Genomic DNA, 11,160 nt, shown 5'->3' on the forward strand with positions numbered 1-11,160 from the left:
CATGGTAAGGAGTAATTCACTGAGGATGATGCAGACGTTGCATTGGAAATTTATTCATCATGGGTTGTTAACAGTCAAGCTGAAACTGTGCCCTCTCACTCTTATGCTATTAAGTATCAGAGGGGTAGCCGTGTTAGTCTGGATCTGTAAAAAGTAACAGAGAGTCCTGTGGCACCTTTAAGACTAACAGATGTATTGGTGCATAAGCTTTCGTGGGTGAATACCCACTTATGCTATTATGTGACTATTGTGCACCTGGTGTGAAATATGCACACTCCCAAAATAGCCACCTCTCCCTACCACTTTAACCTTCTTCCCATATCGCCTCACCATTCCCCCCTTATGATTTGTGGTCTTCTCCCCTCTTGCCATTATAAGGTCTGATTAACTGATGTTGTAAGTTCCATTGGGCAGGGAGCTTATCTTACTTTTATGCTTTAAAGCATCATGCATACACGTGATGCTCTACAAATAAACATCTTAAATCAATGGGGCCAATAGAAATATGACAAGGCAGAGGGTTAGCAGAATGATGCTCTTCCTTTTATCTCTTACCTAGCTAGGAGGTGAACACATTGAAAATGTGCATCACTCCTACAAAGACACATCTTTCAACTGTTCTTGACTGGACAATCTTATTCATATCAACCATGAACTTCCCCATCCTTCAATTTACATCGATGGCTCCAACAAGTTTGGTCAGCCACTTGAGGTTAAATTGTACAAGGTGCTCAGCGCTCTCCCCTCTATTGTCCTCAGTGCAACTGTAATCTCTTTGTGGCAGGGACTAATTCTTGGTATGCATTTGTACAGCTCCAGCACAATGGGGCCTTAATGTCATTATGTAATATAATTAGATAATATTTAGGATTATGCTATAGCTATGCAATGTTTGAAATAAGTAATACATAATCTATTTGCTATGCAGATTATTTTAGTTTACTATGCAGTGCTGTTTAAATAATCATTGAAACAGATTACCCGAATCTGATTGTTTTTACTTGAAAATTCATGTTGATATTTTATTTAGGTCTGCATACAAAGGAGACACCATTTCACTTCTAGCCCAGAATAATCCTGGATGTGTAAAATGCAATTTTACCCATAAATTTAATCTTAGGTTTAGCGTCCTTTTGCATAGCACTATTGGGATACACAGTGGGAATTTAGACATAAAATCTATGCTTTCAGTCATCCACCTGCCCTATAAGTAGAACACATGCCTTAAAACAATCACAAATAATCTATTCCTAAATGCCCTCTAAACTTTTATGTCATTCAGTAATGTAAATCCCGAGCAAAGATCCGACTGGTTCCAGAACCTAGCTGAACCATTATCATACATGGTGGGTGAGGTTCCCATCTCTCCTCTCTAATATCCTGGATCCCACACAGCTATAACAACACGGCAAACTACTGTCATGCATGTCTCACTAACACAAGGCTAATGCATTTCTGTGCCTTAAAACTTTTGCAAATTTTTTCATGGAAAGTTTTCAAAATTAGTGACAAGCAGGAGACAGCTCCAGTTGCCAAACTAAAGGGAAATGTGGGGTGATTTTACTGCTTTTGACGGCGTTTACCTACTCTGTAGCTTCTGCTTATTAATCCTTTCCACAAATGGCAAGGCTGAGCTGGTTTATATACTTAAGAGTATGGTTTTTTTTTTACCTTTGGAATGCAATTGATAGCACTAAATGGCAGATATTTTAAAATAATATCCTGGGGGAGATTAACTCCAGATTCTATGAGGTCTTCAGAACTGCCAGCAAATGATGCTACATTATCCATCTGCTATCGGTGGGATTTTCAAAAGGGATTGATTTAACTCTCATTGAAGTCACTGATAAAACTCCAATTGATTTAGTGGGAGTTAGGCTAGCACTGAGCAATTTTGAAATCCCTCCTTCTGTGTATTTAGGCAGAATTCGATTTTTATTTTTTCATAATTTTTTCATAATTTTGACAAATATTGATGTTTATTTTTAAGCATTTATCCTATTTGTATCTTTTAATTTTTTACGTTGTGTGAAATTATGGGTTTTAAGCTAATTTTTAGAGTTGTGGAAAATTCTGGAGGGGGTCAGATAATTTAATGACAATAGACATTGAGATTCAGAAAATTAAACCCTTCTAACTGTTAAAACACAAATTGTCAACATAAGTTAAGATATACAAAGTAAATATCCTTAAATCAAACTGTAATAATTTCTCAAGCAGCATTTTTCTTACTTTGACTATCTGTAGATTTTGACTATCGATGGAAATATTTTTTGTTGGTTTCTGTGAATAGGGTGAAATGGACATTTACCGATAAAAAGTAACCCTTCCAAGCATAAGTATATTTTTCAGAAAAAGTACAGATATGTCAGCCAAGTCCTTTTCTTTCTTTTCTTTGACTCCCGGTTTGGTTTTTATCTTGGGAAAACATTTTTATGTTTTTGTTTAATTGTGTGTGTGTGTGGAGGGTGGTGGGCAGAGTGAAAATATTCCCCAGGCCCTCTCACTTTCCCTGCAAGTCCATGCACCCTGGGGACACAGGATTTATTACAGGCTAAAGGGGAACACTTTTGTGGGGGCCCCATGTCAAGGTGTTATCAGCACAACAGTGCATAGAGACAAATTGACAGTTTACCCTCTTGCTAACCTGCAAGAAAAGAGGTTAAAGTGGAGATTATTGAGTTTTTATTCCTAGAGCTCAACTCAAAAGCAGGATTAACTCAAAGAGGTTGTTGGTATCCATTGAATAAGATCTACAGCTGCCTTTTGTATTGTATTAATTTTCAGCAACAGAACAGTAGCCAGGAGGATTAAAAAAGCAGCTGGAATTTTTCTATAAGAGATGACCCCCTCAGTTGACATCCTTATGAAACTGAGGTGACTGCCTACCAGAGATCACAAATGTGCATTAAAAATGTTGCAACGTGAAAATACAATGCTTCCTAGGTCTGATTGCTGGAGTGCCATTCTGCCCTGCCTAGGAACCATTAAACAACCCCAGATGGCTAAACATATATCTTAGGATAAAAACTCTTAAAGAACTTCTCCTGACTGAGAGCTGTGGTCTGACAGCCTTGCAAACCTCTCTGGAGAGAGACGCTGGGGCTTCTGTCAGTGCTGTAAAATATTTAAAGGCAGATGTGCTTCAAGGTCATCTCTCAAATGAGGTCCCTGTACCTAGAAGAAGACACAAATCACTAAGTACTCATAAAAGATACAGCTGGTGAGGGACTCTTTGGTTTACTTGCTTTGATAACTCAGAGGTGAAGTCAGAGTGCCTGAATTTGGAAGTGATATGACAAAGTGGCAGAAGAAAGCCAACAAGTAATAATTAAAACAACAGAGCAATAGCAGCAGCAAGAATAGGATGGGGAAAACTCATTGTACAGTAACTAAGTCTAAAAGAACATACCCACTCTGAATATGAGCTTTGACCATCAGATAGGACATCAGACAGGACAGCTGCATCATGAAAAGCGTTGCTTTACAGCTCTTCCCCCTCCCCCCCATTATTTTAAAATATATTTCAACATATTAAAACACACTGTCATATAGAAATGACGATATTTCTTAGTTTTATTAAGCAGTTACTTCCTTTCCCTCCCTGTTTTCTTGGGCCAAGAGTTTCCAAATCCAGTAGTGATTTTGGGTGCCCAATTTTGGACACGTTAAAAGGGCTTCATTTTGAGAGGGTCCCAATCTTGTCTGGAAATCAGTCCCCTTTAAAATGTTGCATATGGGGGACCAAAAAAAAATTGGAGACACCCCAAATTACTAGTCACTTCTAAAATCATGGCCCAAGAAAACAGGAAGGGAAAGGAGATAATTGCTTAATAAGAGCAAGAAACACATTTACTTATGTATGTATTTGATTCCAGAAAGTTGGTGAAGTGAAGAATTTTAAACCATGTAGTATTTTGCAAAGTACATATTCTGTTTCAGCAAGTTCTTTGAGTCCTACACTCAAATCACTAACTTTCGGGTACATGATGATTTATATCTCATTGAAACTTTTTTGCCATGAAGGAAGCTCAGAAAGCTATTTTTTTGGTCATCTTTGGAACCATCACCTACATTTGATAGATTTCCTGCGTAAAATATGTAAGTCTCATGCTATTTTTACAACCATCTTTAATTAGATCCCGATGATGGGTCCCAAATAGTTTTTGCTGCAAGTGATAATTCCAAAAAAACCCCAACGCATTCATTTATAGCCTTCCAATATTATGTATCATGGCACTTGCTAATCATTCAGTAGCTAGGCGAGTTGCATGATTCAGACCACTACTGTTTGTAAACATACATAGTAGAAGTCTTCATATTGGAAGTCCTTGTGCTGATTTTTTAGCCCATTTTCAGAACTAGAATAACTCAAGGCAGAAAAAAATGCCGATCAGCTTCTCTCATGAGCCTTTTACTGTAGTTACTAGACCACGTCGCCTCCCGTGGCTATTATTTCTCCTCCATTCAATCAAGAAAACAAACCTGTGTTTTAGACTATCCGTGTTGGGAGCAACTTCAAGTAGCGTGTGCCTGTTAGGTCGCATTAGCCTAGATTCTCTATTTAAGTGAAAAGACAAAGACCCAAGCCAAATGCATTTGCCGAGTGCAATAACAATTTTCACAAAGTGCTGTGTGGCTGATTTTCTCATGTGTTCCTTGCAATGTTATATTAACAGAATGGGGTTTGTGAACAAAACCAGCTATAAGTTATATTTTTCCTGTCAGCACGTTGGCCTTCTTACTTTTGGATTCTTAGAAAGCTTGTACACAAATTTGGTTTTCTTTTATCTTCTTCTAGAGACAGGCTGATATCATGGCAGTTACTCAGTCTATATACACCTTCTCATCGAAAGGTTTTATATAGTAAGCACACTGCCTTATGGACTTCCATTATGTTGCAGCTTTTGTGAAGATTGCACTGAGATTGCCATTTATCTCATACCTGAAAGGATGTGGTTGCTGTAAAATAGGTGGATTTTAAGCATCCTCTCTTGGTCTCTAATGCTTTCAACTCAGCAGATGAACACTTGTGCCAGATACTGGAAATTATTAAGAGCAGTCTTCAAAAAAAGGGATGTGCAGGGGACTAGGAAAAGTCTAAAAAATCCAGAGCCTGATATAGCAAGGAACTGAACACCTCCTGAGAGGTGCAGAAAGCCCTTACCTCCCACTAGTGTCAACAGGATTTGAGGGCACTCAGTACATTGCAGAATCAAGGCCTTAATGCATCCCAGGATGAAAATACATTCTTGTTGATATTGGAACAGGTGGAAACAAATTCCCCTTTCTGACCCTCCAATTGTTGTTGGTATATATTTTTAGATTAGAAACATCCACTAATGATGTGGTTTACAATTCTTAAACCATAGAGAAAAGAAAATTTAAGCAATTATTTGTGTATGTATGTTAACTATTTGCCATATGCAGATAGCTACCATGTATTTTTAAAATTACAATATCAGCCCACTATGTACAGTGAGTGCACCAGTTTGATAGAGATTACTGGCTCTATCTTCCCCCATTTAAATTATAGGGAAGATACAAGAAACTGACAGAATCTTTAAAAAAACAGAAGAAACTTTAGTTGCAACCACAGTATCATGAAGCTAAATATACTCAATCAACCATCCTCTTTGTATTCAGGTCCCTTTTGCAAAACGCATTTCCTCCATGAAGCTTTTCAAAGAATAAACAAAGTAAGGCATATATTTTCTGTACATTTATATATGTATGAATGCCACAACATTTTGTACTGGTACTTATCTGATTCTTTAGTACTTTGTGCATGTTATCTGTCTTATACAGACAAAGCTCTCTGAAGCAATGCCAGTGTTTCCTATGTATTGAACTATGCTGGGCTTGCTGTCAGTACTCAGTGAATAATAGAGCATAATTATAGAAAATATCAATAAAAGCACTTTCAGTTATAAGTATCATTATGGTACATATGATTATATTTTGTACTTTGATAGCACCGTTCACCTACTGAAGAATCTTAAAGAGATTTACACATACTAATTATGCTTACAATACTTTGTGAGGCAGGCAGAATTATTACCAGAATTTGGTAAACGGAGGCACAGAGTGAATAAGTGACTTGCCCAAGGTTACCGAATAAGCTTCTGGTCCTGCAGTCAAATCAGCATGGCTGGACCCCTAAGCCCCATCCAAGTTAATGGGGCTTCATATTGGCCCAAAAGTCTGTCCGCACAGATTCAGTTGTGGAAGGAGGGTCCAAATCGGTTGCAAAGTTTGGAAGAGAATCCAAGGGTTCTGACATCCCATCCCCAGTTTTAATGCCTAGCCTATGTTCCCCCATGTTAATATGAAGCCTTTGAAAAATACTTAGAGATTTGCTTTTATAATATGAACACATTGGCATGAAAGAGTGAATGTCAAAGTTTAACATGTGTGCTGTAAACCTATGAGCAACAACTCTGATTTGAATGGAAAATAACCTGACTTATGCCCACAAATCCAGTGGCTAACCATGCAAGTACTAAGATCTGCTCCCACAATTCATTTTAGGGCAGCAAAAATCCAGTGAGGCTGGGTCTCAGCCAGGATGAAACTTTGCTCTTTAATAACTTCTGACAGAAATGACTAATATCTGTAATCTTTGACTCTAGGAGGCTAGTCCAATGGCAGGGAACAGTTTATTTTCAAGTACAAATCATCAAGGTTTGGCACATGTAAATATCATCAGCAATACTTTGGCACTGATTTCCAGTAGAGAAGAAATTAGATTCAGAGGATACAGATTCAGAAACATCAGCACTTTCCATTCCAACTGCCCTGGACTGTAATGTCGTTCTATTATGAATGATTTGTAGTGTTGATTTTTTTAAATCTGTTGACTGCTCCATCTTTTGCAACTTATGATAATAGTGCTTTGCACTTCCATAGCATCCTTCATCCCAAGATCTCATAGCACTTTATCAATAATGAAATAGGCCCTTTGTGAGACGTAGTCAAATTATGTGTATTTACTTGTTAGATAAACTGGGGCAGAAAATGGCTAAGTGAATTGCCCAAAGAGAGGCAGTGAAGCAGAGAACAGAACCCAGGTATTCCAATTCTCAGTCTCCTCCAGTATTAGGGATCACAAAATTTTAGTTCCGCAAAATGCTTGATAATTGTTAGGGGAAAGTTGCCATTATTGCACAACTGGAATTCAAGCTCTCACCCTCCTTTGAAGACCAAATATTTTTAAGCAATAAAATCCAGGCCCAGAACTGCATGAATCTATGAGACTAACAACTATGCTTGACAGAAAGACAACTTTCAGCCTCTCACAGAAGAGAGAGTTGAACATGGGGCCATCAGTGTGTACTGTGGTAATGGAGAGGATGGAACGTACAGTTAAACATATGCAAAAGTCAAGCTGGTTGGATAGAAACAACAGGAAGTGAGGGAAGAAGTGCATGGTATCTCAGTACCTGTGCCATTGAGGAGAGGAATACAGGGCAGTTCACTCTAGTAGCAAAAGGTCAACAAGTGGCTGAGAGTTGTGTGCACAAACAAAAGGTAGAGAGAAACGTGCAAATTTGCAGAGATTTGGGGGTTTGATTTTTTTTAAAATAGAAAATATTCTTCCAGAAGGTTTTGCATGTTTTCACAGCATTTTACTTATACTGTTGCCAAAGTCATGCTCTTCAAATCTTCCACTTGTGGTTATCCAGGAACAGCATGAGGACAAGGCATGTCTTAATATCCCAAAGAACTGGAGATGGTCAGCAAGACCATCTAGTTTGGATAGCCAGACTCCTTACTGCTAACCTGAAGCACAGAATGCATTCATCACTGCCTATCACAGCACTAGCCTTTCCTGTGAAACGTAAGAAAATACATCAGAATGGACATACTGGGTCAGGCCAAAGGTCCATCTAGCCAAGTATCCTGTCTAAAGACGGTGACCAATGCCAGGTGCTTCAGAGGGAATGAACAGAACAGATAATCATCAAATGATCCATTCTGTCACCCATTCCCAGCTTCTGGAAATCCTTTTCCAATTATACTCCTGAAAGATAGAATTACTAAACCCATTTATGCCAACAACATATGAAGTTTTTTTTTAATGATTAGATTAACAATCTGGTGACAGTTTTTCAATTAAGAAATTAGAAGCCTGCCAATAAAACAAACAACTAAAACCAAAAAGACTTGGCTACGGTAAATAGCTTTCACAGATGTTTAACACTCTAACGATGCAATAAAGCCAATTATTGAACTGGCAACCTCTTCAGCTGGACTTAGGGCTTGTCTACACTACCTGACGGATTGGCGGACAGTGATCGATCCAGCAGTGGTCGATTTATTGCGTCTAGTATAGACACGATAAATCGACTGGTGAGCGCTCTCCTGTCGACTCCAGTACTCCACCAGAATGAGAAGCGCAAGCGGAGTTGATGGGAGAGCGTCAGCTGTCGGCTTACCGCAGTGAAGACACCACAGTAAGTAGATCTAAGTACGTCGACTTCAGCTACCCTATTCATGTAGCTGAAGTTGCGTATCTTAGATCGACCCCACGCGGTAGTGTAGACAAGGCCTTAGAAAACAATGACAATGGGATGCAGCTATCCCTTGTATTGTTTAGGGGTTTCACATATAATTTGTGGCTTCCTTTTTGGTTTTAACAAGTTAATTAAGAATGGCAGGCCTACACTAGATTGCAAGAGTAAGTGATACATAAATATTAGTATAGGAACAGAAAGAACCTCATATGAACTTCCTAAGGAATCCTGACTCTTCCCTTTGTGTGATTGTTTCATTTTTGTTTTAGCATCCAGAGGCACGGGCAGCCATACCTTCATAGTAATTGAGATCATTGAGTCCTGCATCATATCATTTGTGTTGCTCACTTACCATAATGATGGAAAGAAAGGGGAGTATGTTGAAATCTGAGGATCTCAGGAATTTTGTCTCTTTTGCTGTGTTACCCAACAAATTTCATAAGCCTGTATCACCCTTCAGATGTTGTCAGTTGCAGAATTGCATTTAACCCCCCAAAACTCACTCCTACAGATCCTGATGTCTCAAATGCACGATGAAAGATCTACATAAGAGATCATGTTGCTTCACTGGCAAATGAGCAACTCAAAGGTGATCTTTTTAGAAAACTCTTTGTATTATAGTAGCATCTAGGGCCGCTAACTGAATTTAGAGTCCCACTGTGCTGTAAACTTTAATATACATAATAAAAGGGAGCCCCTGCCCCTGGGAGATTACAATCTAACTGTAAAAAGAGGAAGAAGGAAGGGTTATATTATTATCCCTATTTTATAGATGGGGCATTGAGGCACAGAGAGATTAAATGATTTGCCAAAGGTCAAACAGAACAATTTTTCCAGGAATTAAGGCAGCATGGGATTTTCTACTTCGTATGATCCAAAATTCAAATGAATGATCCCAAAGCCTCTTTTTGCCTTTCATAGAGTGCTTGGGCACCTAGTCAGGCCTTCTTGGCAGGGCTCTATGAGTCTGAGACTTGACTCATGAGAAGCTAGCAGTCATGTCCTAGGATTGTGCCCCAGTGAAAGGCTTTCTGTTCTCAGAAATGTTTAATTTCATAAATAACTTTCGTGACCTGAATTTAAGGGTCACACCAGATACAGCAGCTTCAAAGGAAATTGTCTCCATGATGTTCCTGCAAATGTTGAGAATGGCAGATATTTTGTAACCAGAGCCTTAAAAATAGATTAACTAAATGGAAAGACACTTTCCTTCCTTCTCAAAATGGTTTAAATCAATTAATTAATACCATTGAAATGTCATTGGCTATGAGAAATACAATATGATGACCTGCCCCAAAATTTGGAGAATGAATTTCACTGAAGATATTTTATAATTGGTATTAATGCTGGTGACTATTCATCTCAGTTTTCATCTTTTATCCTGCTATCCTTGATACACACACACACACACACACACACACACACAGATTATGTATACAGAATCCCAACTCAGTTATTTTGTTCAGCTTTGAATTTTAACAATACTTTAGATTTCTTGAGAATTGCTAGAGATGTATAGTTATACTATCTATTGAAGGATTCATATAAGAATAATATCAACTGAATCACCATCCAAAAAGTTTTTAGGATTGAGAACAAATTCTTGATCCAGTAGCATCTGAGACACACTTGTTTGTAATTTACAAATGGAGATTTATTATTATTATCTATTGATGGAAAAATCTGGTGTTGAACTTTCCTCTTCTGATGTTCTCCTAGGTATCTGAAGATATGGCCAACTTATTATAATCAGAATTTATAGCACTTTTAATCTTCAAAGCATTTTCAAACATTAACCAATTAATCCTCACAACACTCCCGAGTACTATTCATTATTCTATAAATGGAAAGATAAGGCAAAGAGGCTGAGTCTCCCAAAGCCAAAGGGAGTTAAGTGTCAGACCAGAGATGAGAACACAGAAGTTCCTGGCCCCCAATCTTATGTTAACCCTCACTTATTTTGCATGTTTCACTTTGTTCAACTCAGGTATACAGCTATGATCAATATATTGCACGTAAGGATGATATCTATGTGGATAAATACTATACAGTTATACAATCAGCTTTGGCTTAAATTAATACATTCTTCTGGATAAAATTTTTTGCCACAATAAAAGTCTTCAAAATGATTTTGGTGATTTTCTTAGAAATATTATGTTATTGAAATTAATGATTAAGAATCATTGAATGTATTTTATTTGGGATATTTTCTAATTTGAAGTTCATTTTATAGCTACTTGCTGCACATCCTAATAATTAAAGAATCATATTTCTTATTTCTAGATATTTTTCAGTTACAGAAATTCATAGCCCTCTTTGAAGCAAATATTGGTGTGGTCTCTTTTTAAAGGCACCAGTTCAAATTGAGCCTTACTATAGTTTTCAACAAATCCTATGGACATCAATGGGAAGTCACACCCACTTACTCCTAAACTGAATTTTATGTGCAGCATTGCCAACTGTTTAAAAAAAAAATCAGATTCAATTCTCCAAATATTAAATTGCTCTGTGTTCTGTATGTCTAATATATGTACCAGCGCTGTCGGAGGCAGATTTCAGAAGTTATCTCCTATTGCACTACTCAGAATCAAGAACAATTTACCTTTTTTTCTGCTCTGAAACAATTTGGCAATTAACTAGTGAA

This window comes from Terrapene carolina, unplaced genomic scaffold (genome assembly GCF_002925995.2).
Source record: "Terrapene carolina triunguis isolate 2854851 unplaced genomic scaffold, T_m_triunguis-2.0 Scaffold130, whole genome shotgun sequence".
NCBI classification, from domain to species: domain Eukaryota; kingdom Metazoa; phylum Chordata; order Testudines; family Emydidae; genus Terrapene; species Terrapene triunguis.